The 18,269-nt window shown below is 48.3% G+C and overlaps 1 long non-coding RNA gene across 1 annotated transcript; it reads left to right on the forward strand.

The window, feature by feature from the left end:
* The first annotated feature begins 14,047 nt into the window (after positions 1–14,047).
* LOC138834592 (uncharacterized) lies at positions 14,048–15,528 on the forward strand. Its single transcript, XR_011374214.1, has 3 exons — positions 14,048–14,096; positions 14,317–14,390; positions 15,514–15,528. It is a non-coding gene; the product is annotated as an uncharacterized lncRNA (long non-coding RNA).
* The last annotated feature ends 2,741 nt before the right edge of the window (positions 15,529–18,269 follow it).

Raw genomic sequence — 18,269 nt, forward strand, 5'->3', positions numbered from 1 at the left:
CTCCGTACACTCCCTGGCGGCCAGCCAGTACTTGGTCAGACAGGTCTGACGGTCTCCGGGGATGTTCTTCTGAGCTGACCTCACCGTTGGCCACCGCAGAGGGCCTGCGGGAATGATGCTCCCTGGTGACTGGCCCATCATCCTCAACCAATGTGGGTAGGCGAGGATGATCCTCTTGGATGGCTGATCCAGCAGCCCCAAGGGATCTTCGGGGTGCTCTGTGCACTCCCCCAGCATTGATGACTTGGTCAGAAATTTCTGAGGGGCGGCGGGGGTGATCATCCGGTTTGACCAATAAGGCAACCCCAAAGGATCCTTGGGGTGCTCCATAAATTCCCTGGCGACCAGCCAGGATGTGGTCAGACAGGTCTGACAGTCTCCGGGGATGTTGTTTCAGGCTAACTTCACCATCGGCCACCACGGAGTGTCTGCGGGGATGATGCTCCCTGGTGACCATCCCATCATCCTCAACCAACTTGGGTAGGCGAGGATAATCCTCTTTGGTGGCCGATCCAGCAGTCCCAAAGGATCTTCGGGGTGCTCTGTACAATCCCTCGGCACTGATGATTTGGTTAGAAATTTCTGAGGGGCGGCGGGGATGAACATATGGAGTGGCTGATAGATCAACCCCAAGGGAGTCTAGGGGTGCTGCATGGCGGCCAGCCAGGACTTGGTCAGACAGGTCTGACAGTCTCCGGGGATGTTTTTTTGGGCTGGCTTCATAGTCAGCCACCGGGGAGGGTCTGCCCAGAAAATCTTCTGGGGTACCCAAAGCAGGAACCCCAATAGATGCTCTTCTGCGGGCTCCAACCCCCAGCATTTGGGGCCCTGAGATGGTGGTATATTTGTTGGTGTTCTCCAGCCAGGAGGGTGTGTGAAGGTGGCCATCTTCAGTTGTGAAGGCAAGGGAGGATTTTCTCTGACCTTTGTCCTCCACTGAGGAGACACTGGACAGGGGTGGAAAATTGTCAGAGTCCCTAAATTCAGAGGTGTAAGGTCTGCCCTGGGCCATGCAGGCCCTGTGCAGACACCTCCCTACCTCTGCCCAGTGTCTGTGTTACCTAGGTAACTGGCACACCTGGAAGCAGTCATCTCCCCCTCCTCCTAGGTAACATCCTGGGCTGCCTCTGGTCACTCCTCCTCCCATCTGACCACAGGAGGGTTCCAGGCCCTGAGATCACATCCAGATCCATTGTGGCCACCCCTTTCCCCCACCTGGCCACACCTCTTCCTGTCCCTGGCCTAGATAAGTCTGGCCTGGGGGTGGGTCTCCCCTTTCAGCCATGCCTCTCCCCCATGCATGGCAGGGGCAGCAGTTGCGTAAATAAACCTCTATTCCAGCCTGAATACTGTGTGATGTACTCTTCATTGGCTACCTAATGAGACCTACTTATTTAGTGTATCTTACATGTGGTGTCATGACTCAGATGGGGTTTTTGAGCTGGAAATGTTAAATTTTCTGACCATCCCCTTTCCATGAACTAAACTGCTTGACACACCACTCAAGACTTTTCACGAACACCATTGCTGGCCTTCACCTCCACAACCTCTCTACTGGTTCTTTGTTGCTCAGTCTCTGTCCAGATGTGGCGCCACACCAGAGAGCTCACATGGCCTTTAACTGAAAGGCCGGTGACCTCTGGAATCAAGGATGCTTGGTTTGGGGGCCTTGGCCTTTTCTCTCTAGAAGGCTCTGGGGGAAGTCGGGATGCCACTTCTGCCTGGTCAGCTCTCCTTCACTCACCAGACTGACTCTTTCTTGTGCTGTGAGTCATGCCCGAGCCGGGAAGCCCCTTTGAAATGCCTCCTGCGCTCCCTGGAAAGCCAGCGTGCCTAATTTTTTATACCATCCTCAGATTTCAACAGGTTTTGCCACTGTAATGGTAAATGGTCAGAAGTCTGTTTGCTTTCAGGCTCTCTTTGCTCTCTCTACCAATCATGTCCAACTTTCCCCATCTCTCCCTCTTTCTTTTTTCTCCAACTTTTTGGCTTGTACCCTGAAGACTGCAACACAGGCTGGGTCCTGGGGACCCTCTCAAAGGCTAGCCATTCCAGGTTTGAAAGTTGTCAGAGTTTCCATATGTTCAGTTTTCTTTGCCTGTCCTCTGTCTTGCTAAGCCCTTCACCTCTGCCTCCCAGCCATCTCCTCTAGAAAGGTAGCTTTTCTTGTCTTATAGTTCAATCTCTCCAATCTCTCTCTCTCTCCTCTCTCTCTCTCTCTCTCTCTCTCTCTCTCTCTCTCTCTCTCTCTCTCTCTCTCTCTCTCTCTCTCTCTGTGTGTCTCTGTGTCTTTCCTTGAGTCTACCCACACTCTGTTAGAGAGTGCTCCTTCCTTTCTGCTTCTTTGTCTGCTTGTCTGCTTGCTTGCTTATTTAATAAAGCTCCACCCAGTTTTCTTACCATCATGACTTTTCCAGAAATTCACCATCTTGGCCACATGGTAGGTTAAGGATTTGGCCTCATGTGACCCCTACCCTTCTACCAAGGTTACTACTCCTACATCCAGTTATTCTGATGTACCTTGCCAACAAGTTGCTGCCTCTTTTCACAGGCCCTGGAAACTGAGGCCTGACCATCTGATGTGCTTTGTTAGCAAAGCTGTCTAAACATTGTTGTCAAAAATTTTGGGGTTTCAGTTTTGCCTTTTTTGTTTGGTGTTGCCTATTCTAGCACTGACCACATGAGCCTAAAATATTGGGCAAAACAATGTCATCTTACTGCTGGAATTCCTAACGTCTACAGCTATTATTCATTTTTGTATGCTGTAAAACGTAATGTGCACTGTGTGTGTATGTCTGTGTCTATGTCAACTTCTTTTTTGTTGTTGGTTATAGGGCTTGAAATCTGGGCCTGGGCGCTGTCCCTCAGCTCTTCAGCTCAAGGCTAGTGCTCTACCACTTGAGCCACAGCAAGCACCATTTCTGATTTTCTAGTGATTTGTTGGAGATAAAGAGTTTCATGGATTTTCCTGCCTGGGCTGGCTTTGAACCATGATCCTCAGATCTCAGCCTCCTGAATAGCTAGGATTTACAGGAGTGAAGCTACCAGCACCCAGCTATGTGTAAACTTCTCATCTGGCATTGTAATCAAGTTATTTGGCTTAAATGGTCTGAGATTCCTGAATTTTGTTCAGTTTCGATTCGTAGTTCAGTGCCAGCTAGTCTACATGTAGTCCGGATCCAGTCCATCTCTTCCAACCTGGAAGATGGCCTTCCTATTGTCTAGACCATCCTGACTACCTCCACCATGGTAAAAGTAGACTGGACTTCTGCTTGATTCCACCACATGCAGCTGATTCCTTGGTGAAAGATTGTTTTGGACTTGCAAAATCTAAAACTCTTGAATGGCATTCTTTCTTTCTTTTTATTTTGGGGGGGGTGGGGGTGGGGGTCCGGTCGTGGGACCTGAACTCTGGGCCTGGGCACTTTCCCTCAGCTCTTCAGCTCAAGGCTAGCGCTCGCGCTCTACCACTTGAGCCACAGCGCCACTTCTGGCTTTTTTTTTTTTTTTGCTTATGTGGTGCTGAGGAATCAAACCCAGGGCCCCACGCATGCAAGGCAAGTACTCTACCACTGAGCCACCTTCCCAGTCCCGGCATTCTTTCTATAATATTACATTTGTAATCTTACCCAGCCTGACCCAGAAAAAGCTGGCTATGTTGTTATGGTAGTGAAACAAGTGTAGGCCAAGGGAGCCTCTGGTGAACTTTGATTAACTTAGGCATCATTAAGGTCACTAGAAATCAGTACTATATCTGTGCTAAAACTCATCACATCTAATCTGATGAGTTTTGTCATTGCAGAATATTTGTTCAACAATTCTTGGTAAGGAGCTGATAAGCTCTACTTATTTCTATTTGATCTGCTTGCTGCTTTCATTGGAAATAATAAAGGGTTTTTGTGGCAAAGATTGCAGTTCAAAGCCAGCCCAGGCAGAGAAACCCCTGAGACTCCATCTCCCAACTAACCAGCAAAGAGCCAGGCTGGAAGCATGGCTCAAGAGACTCTTGTTGCTAATTAACCAGCCAAACACTGGAATTGGTACTATAACTCAAAGTGGTAGAGTGCTAGCCTCAAGCAGAAGTGCTCAGGGACAGTGCTCAGGCCTTGAGTTCAAACCTCCGTAACCAGCTGGGACGAGCAATCCCAGAAATGAGCACCTAGACCCTGGGACTCAGCCAGTCTGGGGAACAAGGGACCATGGAGAGGAGTAAGAGGAGATGATGTCACATGAGGGATTGTTGTGACTGCCCTTTCAAAACTAACCAGAGCCAGGAGGTCAATAGAAGTTAGAAGCCCACTCATCTAATGTCCTAATGTCCATAGCTGTCTACCTTTTAGTTGGACAGGAATTTACAGTCTTGCCTTTGTTACCTGACACTCTCCCTTTACCTAGTTGTCAGATGTCAGAAGTAGCTAGGGACATTTCCACCAACTCCAGGACAGCCTGCAATGCAGCAGATAACAACTAGCCATTCTAGCCAAGTCACCCAGTGTTTAGTTTTCTGCCCCAAACCCTTCCTCTTGCCATTTGTTTACTCTCCAGTGTTTTGGGGTTTTTTTGCCCATCCCCTCCCTGCCCCATGAGACTTCTTCCAGACTCCATTCAAGGGCTACCACCAAGGGACAGCTGCTGCCTGCTGCCCTCTCCCAGAGGGGACCACACCTCTGCCTTGCCTTTTACCCTCATTGCATGCCCCTTGTCAGCAGGAAGTAGCCAGAGAGAATCTGTGCCCTTTTTCATAATTATCTAAAGGCTGGAATGTGAGGTCTGCCCTGAGCCATGCAAGCCCTGCCCAGACACCTCCCTACCCCTTGGCTAGGTTTCTGCCCAGTATCTGTGTTACCTAGGTAACTGGCACACCTGGAAGCAGTCATCTGCCCCTCCTCCTAGGTTACATCCTGGACCACAGGAGGGTCCAGGCCCTGAGGTCACATCCAGATCCAATGTGGCCACCCCTTTCCCCCACCTGGCCACACCTCTTCCTGTCCCTGACCTGGATAAATCCTGGCCTGGGGGTGGGTCTCCCCTTTCAGCCATGCCTCTCCACCATGCCTTTCAGGGGCAGCAGTTGGGTAAATAAACCTCTTTTCCTGCCTGTATACCGCGTGGTGTTCTCTTCATTGGCTACCTAATGAGACCTACCTATGTAGTGAACCTGGTCTTTGCTCAGCCTGCTCCGCAGTCACAAAGTGGGGAGCCCCGGTGGCAGATGTTCTTCGAGGACCATAATGGACAATGCGGGCGCACTGGCTCGTGTCAACAAGCCAGGAAGGCTTGCGTACGTTGTGCTCCTCAGCTTTGTAGATTGGGGCCCCCGAGGGTGTTTTCTGGGGGACTCCATCACTCCCTAAGTGAGGCCACAGGATGACTGGATACCGCCCGATGTCGAATAGCCAGGAGGGCCTGTTCAAATAATCCTCCCTCCGGAAAGACACTGGATCCCCCGGGACGCTTACTGCCTGGGGGTCCACAGTAGTGGAGCGCCGGCGATAGGTGGCAAGAGAACGCTTGCGTGGGGTGGCCTCCTTGATGTCGGTCGGAGCCGCCCCTGGGGATCTGGCTGGCTGGCTGGTGGTGGCTTGGCCCTCTGCTCCTAGCCCATTGGGCTCCATTGCCAGAAGCAATGCTATGTGCCCTTCCGGCTCTCCCTTCACATCCCAGGCCCTCTTCCTAACTCTCACTCTGAACTCCAATGCATAAAAGCAAGTGAGGTATCCATAATAAGCTCTGGCTTGCGCCTTGGCTCTCGCTCTTGGACCTGAGGCAATTGAAGTTTGCAGGCACTCTTAAACATCAGTGTGCATTGTGAGGGTATGCAGCACCCTATGATGCTGTGGGTGGGGCTGGAGGACTGATGGGGTCACAGGTGACTGGGGCTGAGCCATGTGCTCGCTGGTAGTTTTCTGTTGCTGCCCTCTGCCTCCGCAAGAACAGCTACATCTGAGGAAACATGCATTTCTAAGGCTTCTAGGTTATGAGGCTTACGGCTGTCAGAAGGGTTCAGGTTAGCTGAAGGGTGTCAGTCTTTGGGCAGTTGGAGGATCTAGACTGTTAACGAAATGAGCTCCCTTCCCATAGCTTAGTCCACTCCTTCCCTTCTTCACAGCTTAGCATGCTCCCTTCCTAGGCAACACTAGGCCCCTGTAGTAAAGGCAGTAAATAATCAACTTCCAACCCCCTTTACCTTGGGATAGCATTTCTCTGGGGCAGCTACCACCATATAAAGCAACAAGAGCCCGCTAGAGTGACCTTCAGGTCTTGGTAGTTGCAGGACCCTTGTCTGCCATTCGGATAGCAGCCATAAATCCTAGTCCAACATGATGAAGCCCTGGCCCACACATCCACACCAGTGTCTCCGCCTCCAGCCCCTTCTAGCCCCTCCTAATCCTCCTAGGTTATATAGGTCACCCCAGACAATAGCTGGTGCTTCTAACTTCTCCCTTGTGAGAAGGAGTCTTGCCAGCACCCTTTCTTTGTTCTCTGTACCGGATGTCTGTGTGGTTCTCTGGCAAAGTCTAATTAATCTTAATTTGCTATCATAGACTCTGAAAGTCTTGTCCTCAACTCCACTTCCATCTTCAAGTCCTGCAGATCCTGTCCTGGGTCAGTTAGGGCCGTCTTCTGCACTAAAGTGCAAAGTTCAGCTCAGCACCTTGGACTGAAAGGGATGAGGCAAATGAGGATCTGTCCAGGAGATGGCGGTGGAAGCACACGGGGTTTCTAGGAAGAATTGCCAAAGAAATCTTTCTTAGGTGTTTACCACGTTCTAAGTACTGGAAGTTGAAAAGTTCTTATTTCAGTCACTGTTTTAGTACGTTTCTCTCCATAGTATGTAAAGCCTTCCTGAGGAGCAGGAGAGAATACTTGGATGTGTGTTTGTGTTGGCTCTGTCACGGCTCTGCCAAGCTGTCATACATAGCTTAAGGAAAGAAAAGTGTCATTTAGGCTCGCCGTTTCTGGTATTTCTTTCCAAGGCCACAGAGATCTTGTGACAGCAGAGTGGTTCACAGCATGGTAGCCAGGAAGCAGAGGGCTAAAATACCAGTGCTCAGGGCCAACATTTCTCAATCTTAGTATCAGCAAGTGTAAGGCTCTGAGATCACACCTGATCACTGGTAAAAAGTACATGTATAATTTATCATGCAATATGTATACACTTATTATATGTAACATATTTCATAAACTACGACAGTACCTGTAGTATGGGATGCCTGTAATATACTTATTTGCGTGTACTTCCATGGAATTTCTATTCTGTGCTGTAAATAGAAAAGAGGGCAGCACTGACTATAGTGCTTTACTTTCCTCCCCTCCTCCCTCCCTTTCTTCTTTGTCCCTTGGTGATTCTGCACTTTGAGATTTCATTTCATTTTTTCTTTCTTTCATGTATTTTTTTGGAGGTCAGTTGAAGCCCCAAAAGTTGTACATCTTTATGTTTGTAACTGGATGAGCTTCCTACATTGAATATGTCAATTATAAAACCTTAATCCAGCGGGAGCCACTGGCTAGTTACTCAGGAGGCTGAGAACTGAGGATCGCAGTTCAAAGCCAACCTGAGCAGAAAAGTCCATGAGACTCTTTTTTGTTTTAGATGTTGTTTTGTTGGCAAGTCTTGGGGCTTGAATTCAGGACCTGGACATTGTCTTGAGCTTTTTTTGCTCAAAGCTAGTAATCTACCACTTGAGCCACAGAACTAGTTCCAGCTTTTTCTGTTTATGTGGTACTGAGGAATTGAACCCAGGGCTTTCTACATGCTAGGCAAGCACTCTACTAAGAAGCCACATTCCCAGCCCTCTGAGACTCCTTCCTCCAATAAACCACTCAAAAAAAGCTGAAAGTGACACTGTGGCCAGCACCAGCCTTGAGCATGAAGAGGCTCGGGGACAGGCCCTGAGTTTAGGAACCAAGACTGGTCCCCCAAAAGAAACAAACCCCCAAATAAAAACAAACAAAAAACACCCACAATCAAGGTAACACCCATTTTCATTATCTCTAAAAGTATCCCTCTGCCCTTCTGTCCTAGGCGATCTTTCCTTAATATCCATTTTGTATCTCCTTTCTTAACGTCCTTTTTTAGATATGTGTCTGTGTGTGTATGTGTGCACACATGCATGGGAATGTGCATGCATGCATGCGTGTTCACAGGCGAACATACCCATACATTCCTGGTTCTCTCCCCACCCTCTGTTGCAAACCAAGGTAGTGCTCACTCAGGAGTTTGAGGAAAAACCAGCCTGTATCTCCAAGGCTGGCACACACATGGTTTTCCACAGCTGACTCAAAGCCATCTTCTCCTCTTCCTGATCCTTTACCATCCTCCTCTTCCTTCCTCTTATGCCCCTACCTCCTTTTATGGCCTTCCCCCTCCTCCTCTCCTTCTTCCTCCTCCCTGCCCCTGCTTCTCCCTCTGCCTTCTTTTCCTGTTTTCCTCTTCACCCATCCCTGCCCCTCCTCCCCTCCTAATTCTTTTTTCCTCTTCTCCCATGCCTGCTAGCTTCTTTCTTCTCCTAACCCTCCTCCTCCTCTTTCCACCCCTCTCCCTACAAAATGATTGCCTCTTTTCATTCAATAGCAGTGACCCTCCCCTCCTTCACACATCTGTGGTTTTATTTATCAGTTTCATTTACCTGAAGTCAAGTGTGATCTGAAAATATCCCACTTGGGACAGTTCCAGAGGTAAACAGTTTGATCTTTCAAATTGTATGCTCTTCCAAGTAGCCGAGGGAAATCTCACACTGGTCCTGTTCCTCTTGCCTAGATTATAGATCATCCCTTTGTCCAATGATCCACACAGATGCTACCCACCCATTAGTCTCTCAGAGCCTCCTTCGGATCCAGTGACATTACTGCTCCTGTATCCTAGTGTTCATTTGTGTGTAAGTAACATTTTACTGGATCGTGGCCCCAAAGTGCAGAAGTGGTTATGATAGCTATTCGTAGCTATTCAAGCTATGCCAAAGAAAAGTCAGAAAGTGCTTTCACTTGAGTTACGCTCCCAGCTGTTTTTCCTTTAGTTATTTTTCAGGTGTGGATCTCAAGTTTTTGCCTGGGACCAGTCTCAAACCGTGGTCCTCTCAATCTTCCTCCTCAGGAACAGGGATTACAAGGGTGAGCCACTGAGTCCAGCCCTGACCCTTGTTTAATTCAAACTCATGTTTTATCAGATGCATTTTTTCTCAGTCTTTACAACAGTCTGGAAGAACCCACTTTATACATAGACAATGAGGCTCAGGGAAGGGAGTGAGGAAAATATTTAAGATCACACACCTGGGAAATGACCCCTGGGAAATACAAATTTATCTTGGTCTGATTCTAAAAGTCCAGTTCAAAACTACTGTGTGGTTATTGCCTATCAATGAAATGGAGGCCTTGAAGATAGAACTAATTCATCTGCAAGATAAGCTTTCTAACAAGTTCATTTCATGCAAATCTAATATGCTCTGTAAAGTTAGTTTAATTGACAAAATACTGGTGTCTGGATAGAATAGAATAAATAAAACCCAGGGAACATACAGTTTGATAGAGCTCATGTTCACCGTTAAAAGCAATGTGTGCTGGGTGCTGGTGGCTTGCACATGTAATTCTAGCCACTCGGGAGGCTGAGATCTGAGGATCCCAGTTCAAAGGAAGCCCAGTCAGGAAAGTCTGTGAGACTCTTGCCCCCAATTAATCACAGAAAAAGTGGTTCTGTAGCACAAGTGGTAGAGGGCTAGCCTTGAGCAAAAGAGCTTTGGGACAGGGCTCAGGTCCTGAGTTCAAGGCCCAGGACTAGAACAAAAATGAAAAGCAATGTCTGTGGAGATGGAAGAGGAAAACTTGGAGAGAGGGAAGAAAGAGATGACATTGTTCAAAAAGAAGCATACTCTTTACCTGACAGATGTAACTGTAACCTCTCTATTCATCACCTTCATAATAATGATAAAACTTTTTAAAGAAATGTCTTTGGTCTCTATCTTTCCCCCCCTTAAACTTTTTTCAATTTCTTTTTTGAGATGGACTGTCACTGTGTTGCCATGACAAATCTCAAAGTCCGGACTCTGGCCATCCTCCCACCTCAGCCTTCTCTAGAATCTTGGTGTACAGGTCTGCATCACCTGATAAGCCAGGTGGCTTTTCTTGCCATTCCTGACACTGAAGTCTGCACATGAGGGACAGAAGCAAGATTGGGGGAGCTGTCCTCTTTTTGTGGTAACCTGCTCCCTGAATGCCAGCTGCATATGAAAAGCATTCCAGTTTCTCCAGAAGGTGCTGGCCTGGTTCACTGCAGTTGCAGGGAGCACGGGGAGGTTGGGAAGAAGCACATGCAGTGATCTCAGTGGCCAGAGCTGCTAGAGAAGAAAGTGCTGGAGGCAGGCACAGGGCCTGAGAACCAGAATTCAGCAGAAGAGGAGGACCACCGAGGGCCCCAAGCAGAAGAGCAGCAGCCACAGCCACAGGCAGCCAGGAGCCTATAGGGTAGTGAAAGACCCCCTCCCCAACCAACCAGGCCCTGAGCCTCTTTGTAGGGGAACAGAGTTTTGTATCTAACCAAGCTATTTCTGGCTTCTGTAACATGCTTTGCTAAGAAAATTATATTACCCCCACACTCCCCCTTTGATAACTAACCTCACCAGTTAATCAATAAGCCCACACCCTACTAACTAATCCCACCCCGCAGTCAGCCCCCTGGTGTGAGCGAACGACAGGTGCTGACTCGGACAAAGGTCACTTCCTCATACCAAGGGCCGGAGACACACAACTCGGCAGGTACACCAAGGGACCCCCTCGAACAGTGATTGGCCAAAACATATGATTTGTTTTAAAAGGATTGGCTGCCTGCGTGCAGACCAGGTTGTAACACTTTAAATTTACTGGCTGAAAAAGCGAGGGCTCTACTGTAACGGACTGAGGGGTCCCATAAAAGGACCATCCCCGGGACTGCTCGGGGCTCCCAGCCACTGACCCGAACCTTGCGGATCTCGAGGTCACGTGCACCTGGGAACCTGGGCATGCCCAAATAAAACTCTCTTGCTTTTGCATCTGGTGTCGTCTGACTGGTGCTTGGGGCAGGGAGGTCCTGATTTGGGGGACACCCGAAGTCGGGGGTCTTTCAGTAGCAACCCACCGCGTGCTCCTTAGTCCTCCACAACCTGGAGCAACTCAATAATGGAGACCGGACCATGCACCTGAGACTTGGGGGAGCAGGGGACCTGTTTCCTTCCACTGGCAACATATTCCCAAGGTTCCATTAGCCAAGGTTGTTATTGGGCTTGTGCAAGGAAGTAAGGTATAAACTTCAACACATGACAATATTTTGTAAACAAGTGGTAGGTGACCTTCTTATTCTGGGAAAGAGAGCTAAACAGCCTTAGGCTACTCTTAGGCTCCCAAGCAATTTAGGATGGAATTTAAGTCAGGACTGGTTGACCTTTCCAGGAAAACTCGCAGCCTTCCGAGATTGTATTGGGAGAAGGCATTCCAACTCCCAATCCTTTCGTGGTCTCACCGCTTGGATTTTTGGGCTCTCACAGTGCTCCTCTCAGGACCCTGGGTCCGGTGAGCGCTGTTTCCTACCAGAGATCACACTAGGTACATGTGCACCATAGTGCTCTCCTTAGGACCCAGAGGTACATGAGTGCTGCTTCCAGCCAGACAGCTCTCTGGTCATGCACACCTTCCTCCTCCTCTCAGGACCCAGGGGTGCAGTGAGCACTGATTCACACCAGATTGTGCTCTAGGCATGCCCACCCTCCTCGGGACCTGTGGGAACAGGGCACACTGTTTCCAACTGGAGAGCACTACGTGGTGGGGCAAGAACAAGGAAGTGAACAGTCAAGGGGCGGGGTTTGTGGAAGAGCAGAGCACAGGAGGAGTGTGGCAAGAGAGTGGACATGGCCCAGGGGCGGGGCTTGTGGGAGGAACAGAATACAAGAGGGGTGGGGCAAGAACATGAAGAGAGGGGTCCTGGGGTAGGACTTGTGGAAGAGCAGAGCACAGGGGAGGTGAGGCAAGAGTGAATAGTCCAGGGGCAGCGCCTGTGGGGGGATAGTAGAGGAGAGGGTCAGACAAGAGCGAGGAAGTGAGCAGTCCAGATACGGGACTTGGTGAGGGGTGAGGGCAGAGCAAGAGAGCTGATTGGCAAGCGCACAGAAGTGAGCGGTCCAGGGGTGGGGATTGTGTGAGGGACAAAGCACCAGAGGGATGCAGTTAGAGAGGGAGTGGGAAGTGAGCGGTCCAGGGGTGGGGCTTGTGGGTGGGCAGAGCATAGAATGGTAGGGGCAAGAGCATGGAAATGGGAGGTCAAAGAGCATAGCCAGGAACAGGCCTGCTGTGGGTCAGTTCTGCTTGGGTCAAACAGACCAACAAGATGCTTCTGGCACAGGCTTCTTCCTCTGGAGGGCATGTGGTTGGGTTAGGGCCTACAAAACTGGACAGGTGCACTTTGGTCTCACTTCTGTACTCTGGTCCTGCCAAGCACAGACAGCTTTTCTTTGTGGGACAATGCCTGGGGTAATGCTGGCCCTATACAAATGTAGCTTGTTTGTGAAGAATGGCTGACTCAAGTGTCTACGCTGACCTTGAGGCAACTCTTAAAGACAAGCAGAGCGAAGTGGCGCTTCCTGCGAGGGACCAGGACACAGGTGTGGCATGGCTGAGGAGGCTTGTGGAGAAGCACAGCCTGCCTCTTCCTGTTTGTCATTTATGCCCTTCCTGAGGTGGCTTCCATGAGGCTAGGCCCTCTGGAGCCCACTCCCAGTCAGCTTTTAGCTGGTGCTTTCAGTCTTGGCAGGCCCTGGGCATGGGTGTGCGGTGGCTGAGGAAGTGTGTGCTGAACTGGGGCTTGAGTCTCCCTTCTTGGTAACTTTTGCTGTACCTGAAGTGGTTTTGGTGAGTTAGGCCCCAAAACAGGCTACTGTGCCAGATCCGAGTCTGGGCCTCATCTGTGCCCCCACCAGCTCAGCATCCAGGCCTCTTCCTTGTCAAGGCCACCTCCTAGTTTATTACTGCTCTGAGTCGGAACCAGCCATGACTCCATATAGTCCAGGCCAGCTCACAGTCTGAGCTTTCCTCAAGTCCAGACTAGCCCTGGATCTAGGCTAGCTCCACCTCCGGGCCTACCCCAAGTCCATTCCAGCTCTGAGTCTGGGCCTGCTCTAACTCCACACCTCTGAGTCTGGCATAATCACAAGTCTGGGCCGACCTGGAGTCCAGGCCAGCCACAAATCTGGGCCTTCCCTGAGCCTGGGCCAGCCCTTAGCCCACACCAGTTCCAGGTCAAGGCCTGCCTTTGGTCTGTGCCAGCTCTGCCGACAGGCCTTTCCTGAACCTGTGGAGATTCTGGGTTTGGCCTACCCATCATCTGCAGCAGCTCCGAGTTTGGGCCAGCTCTACATTCTGTCTATGTCAGCTTGAAATCTGGGCCTATTCCCAGTCTGTTCAGAGCCTTCAGCTATGTTGTCATGTCTCTAGCAGGGTTTGGTGGTTGGGAAAATTGTGTAAGACATTCACTTACCAGTACTGAAGTCTTATCCACATTTTACTAGTCATACTAAGGTAATTTGTCTAGATTTTGGAGTATGCCTCCCCAGCCAGGAAAACAGCTTTATGCTGAGCCATGTCCCCTGTTGGTCTCAGTAGACCATCACTGCCTCAGGCCTGGCATGATCTGTCTCATTAGGAGCTGTGTTGGGGCAGCAGTAGGCAGGAGCAGAAAGTGTGGTATAGATGCCTTTTTCTTGTTTTGTCATTTGTCAGCCATACTCCAGATCCTTCTAAGCAGTAGAAAGGCTCTGGATACTGAACCTTTGTTGTACAGAGACTTCTTTTCACTTCAGATGCTGTGATGAGAAAATGGGAACAGTCCAGAAGCTTGGAATCCTAAGTGTAAGATCTAGGTGTACAGTCTAATGTGGGATGGGCTGGGGGGACCCCAGAAAATCTTACTTTGCAGAACATAAACCCCAACCCAGGTCTTGCATAGGGCCTGGGGGTTAGGGTGGAGGGGATGTGTAGAAAATATTTGTTTTTTTTTTCCAGATGCAAGTGGCTTATGCCTGTAATCCTAGCTACTTAGGAGTTCAAGACCTGAGGATTGTAGTTTGAACCTAGCCCAGGTAGGAATGTCCTTGAGGCTCTTTATCTCCAATAATCACCAAAAAGAAAACCCCTAGAAGTAGAGCTGTGGCTTAATAGAGCACTAGCCTTGAACAAAAACAGCTCCAGGAGAGTGCCCAGAACCTGAGTTCAAGCCCAGAACCAGCACAAAAGGATTTTGGGGGGCTGGGAATATCAGGCAGTTTTGTGACTGTTTCTGTTTTGTCCTTCCCCTGTCAGCTATGCAGGGCCCACTTACCTGCAGAGCAGTTCCAGCATGCCCACTCTTGGTTGCGTGTTGATTTCCTCTGACTGTAAGTACTCTGAGGGCAAAATGTGCAGAGTATCAGAAGAAAATGTGGAGTTCAGGGGCTGGGAAGGTGGCTCAGTGGTAGAGCGCTTGCCTTGCATGCATGAGGCCCTGGGTTCGATTCCTCAGCACCACATAAGCAAAAAGAAAAAAAGCCAGAAGTGGCGCTGTGGCTCAAGTGGTAGAGTGCTAGCCATGAGCTGAAGAGCTGAGGGACAGCGCCCAGGCCCAGAGTTCGGGCCCTATGACCGGACCCCCCTCCCCCAAAAAAAGAAAATGTGGAGTCCAGACACTTGGAATTATGAGTGTAGAATCTGGGTGCATGGCCCAATGTAGAAGTGGCTTGACTGACACCCCTGCCCTGAACTTGCTTTCACAGACTCACTCCCTACTTAGGTCTCCAGCTTCATCTGTAAGTCTATACCAAGTTTTGATCTGTGCTTTCAGTCACGTTCATCCCAGAGCCTGGAGAAGGAAATGAACATATGTGTGAGGCACGGCAGCCTATACATTCCTGCTTGTTAAGTTAGTACCTGTCAGAACAACTTTAGCCGCTCTAGGCCCATCCCAGGCTGGTATTCTTAGCTCTGAGTCTCCACTGAGCTTTTGGCTATGTCCTGTTTAGGGCATGGTGGGTAGGGGGTGAGGGGCTGTGTGACACATGTTTATGTTTTTATTTATTTATTTTTGGTCAGTTATGAGGCCTGAATTCTGGGCCTGGGTGCTGTCCCTTAGCTCTTCAGCTCAAGGGTAGCACTCTACCACTTGAGCCATACCACCACTTCTGGCTTTTTCTGCTTATGTGGTGCTGAAGAATCGAACCCAGATCCTCATGCATGCAAGGCAAGCACTGAGCCACCTTCCCAACCCATGTTTATGTTTTTATTATGTACATCTTAAAGACATCAGGCATTCCCCCAAGGTATTTCAATGTGCTTGGGTGAATTCCAGTGGTGGTATTCTGTTCAGGGCTCTACACAGGCTACAGCAGCACCTCAACACTAAGCCCTCCATTTTATGCCTCAGAAGCTGATCAGTTCCTGTAGACTAGGATTTTGTCAGCTTTCCAATAAGGATCTTTGGAGGGAAGCAGAAGGCATAACCTAGCTTCTTTCCTTCCCTGTCAGCCTACCAAGTCTGGCTTCTCTGCAGCAAGGCTCCTGGATGCCTAGTCTTTGTTGCCTGTTGCCTCTGCCTATAGACATTTTGTGGAGAAAATGTACCAAGTGCCAGGAGACAACATGGAGGGTCCAGAAGCTTTGAATTATGGGTGTAGAATCTGGGTGTACAGCTCAAAGTTTGCTTTGGCAGACTGAGATCCAACTTAGGCCTCCATCATCTGTGCTTTTGGAATCTGGAGGAGTGAAGGCATTTGGGAGGAAGGGAGGCCTACCCCTTCCTGCTTGGTAAGTTGTTACCTGTCAGAACAACTTTGATCACTCTAGGCCCCAACCCTGCCCTCTATCTTCAGCTCTGAGCTAACTTAAATTCGTATATTGATTGTGTACCTAACACATTCAGCAACTCTGATCCACTCCCCAAAGCTATGGGAGAATTAGGCTTAAGGAATAGGGTTGTTGAGGAATTGAGTAAAGGCGTAGGGTTGTTGATATTAAGGGCAGAGTTAAATTTGGGTATTTGTAGGGCTACTCAGGGTGGAAGGGTTTTCCCTTAGCCTTACATAGCAGGTTAGTGTTAGGAAGCAAGTTAGGGTTAGGGTCAGTGCTAAGGAAAGATAGTGGATTATGGTTAGCGTATATGTAAGGATTAGGGTTAGGGATCTGGTGAGGTTAGGAGTTGCAGAAGGGTTAGTCAGCATTTGGATTATGGAATAGGTCAAGGTTAGGGTTAGGGAAGGGCATAGAGGGAACATGATAGACAAAGGGTGAGATTGGGGACCCTGTTAGGGGAAATATTAGAATAAGTGTTTAGGAAAGGTTCAGGGTTAGGGAACAAGTAAAGAAGAACTTTGTGGTATGGGTTATGGATGTTTTATATAGAGTGGTTTTTGAAGTAGATTATAGAACAGGTGAAGATTGGATGACTTGTTAGGGAAGGGGTAAGGGTAAGGGTTAGGCATTGTGTTAGGTTTGGGGAGTGGGTTAGGATTGCTGAACATGTTAAGCAGTTTTGTATGATTTGAGTTAGTGAACAGCTAAAGATTAGTGAGTGGCTTAGGATATGTGTTAGGGTATGACATGTTAGGGTATGAGTATGGCTCAGGTAGTGTATGTTGGGGTACACGTTAGGGCTCATGTTAGGATTCATATTGGAGTTAAGGTATGTGTTAGGGTATGTGTTGGGACATGTTTGGGGTACATGTTAGGTACCTGTGTGGTTTAGCCTTAGGGTACTTGTTAAGTACATGTTAGTGGTGAGAGTACATGTTAGGGTTAGGATATGTACATGTTAAAGTATGTTTAGGGGATATGTTAGGGTACCTGTATGGTTTAGAGTATGTGTTAGGGTACTTGTTATCATACACGTTAGTGGTGAGAGTAGATGCTAGGGTTAAGATATGTATGTGTTGGGGCACATGTTAGGATGCATGTATGGTTTAGAGTATGTGTTAGCATACTTGTTACCTTATGCATTAAGATTTAGAGTACATGTTAGGGTATGTGTTTTGATATGGGTTAGGGTTAGGGTATGTGTTAGAGAATGTGTTAGGGTTTGGGTTAAGATTGGGGCACTGTTAGGGTATGTGTTGGGGTACATTAAGGGACATGTTAGTGAGCATGTAAGGTTTAGAGTATGTGTTCAGGTACTTGTCGCTGTACATGTTAGTGTACATGTTAGGATACATGTTGAGTGTGAGGCTGTGCGTTAGGGTTAAGTTAGGGCATGTGTGAGGGTACAGTTTAGAGTTAAGCCATGTGTTATGGTATGGTTCGGTACATATGAGGTACTTGTTAGGGTGCATGTGAGGTTTAGAGTACATGGTAGTAGTTAAGATATATGTTAAGATACGTGTTAGGGTATTTGTTAGGATTTGGCTTAGAGTCAGAGTACATGTTAATATAAGTGTAACTATGTTTTGGGCACTTGTTAAGGTTCATGTAAAGTTTGGAGCACATGGTTGTGTTAGGGTACATCTTAGGATACATGTTATGGTTTGGGTACATGGTTAAGCTTTGGCTTAGGGTACATGTTAGGGTAATATAGCTGTGTAGTTTAGAGTATATATGACTTGTGATAGTACTTGCTATATTTAGAGTATGTGTTAGACGAGTGTATGTTGTTAGGATATGTGTTAGAGTAGGTATGTGTTAGGATGTGATGGTTAATTGGGGGTACATGTACAGGTACCTGTATGGCTTAGAGTACTTGTTAGGATACTTGCTAGGGTACATTATTGTTTAGAGTACATGCTAGGATTCGTATTAGGGTACATGTATGTTTAAGAGTACATGTTAGTGTACTTGTTACGCTATGTGTTAATGGTTAGAGTATGTGTTAGGGTACATGTTTGGGTACCCATTATATGTTAGGCATATGGTAAGGCATGGGTTAGGGCAATGTTAGGGTATACTAGGGTACATGTTAGGATGTGTGTGTTAGAGTTCATGTATGTGTATGTGGTATTTGGGGTACATGTAGTATTCATGAATGGATACCTGCATGGCTTAGAGTGTGTGAAGGGTACTTGTTAGTGTTTGGGTACATGTTAGTGCTAAGGTACATGTTAGGGTTAGCACAAACGTTAGGGTATTTCTTAGGATTATGATTGGGGTTAGAGTTAGGGCATGTTAGTGCTCACGATTCCAAACCTGTATGGTTTAGCATGTGTGTCAGGTTCGTCCAATGGTCTTCAGCAGTTGTGGGGCTGTTTTGTTCAGTCATTGCCCACTGTGCTTGCTGGGCCCCATTCTCCCTAACTGTG

This window comes from Dipodomys merriami, unplaced genomic scaffold, assembly GCF_024711535.1.
Source record: "Dipodomys merriami isolate MVZ:Mamm:240054 unplaced genomic scaffold, mDipMer1.0.p SCAF_22, whole genome shotgun sequence".
NCBI classification, from domain to species: Eukaryota; Metazoa; Chordata; class Mammalia; order Rodentia; family Heteromyidae; genus Dipodomys; species Dipodomys merriami.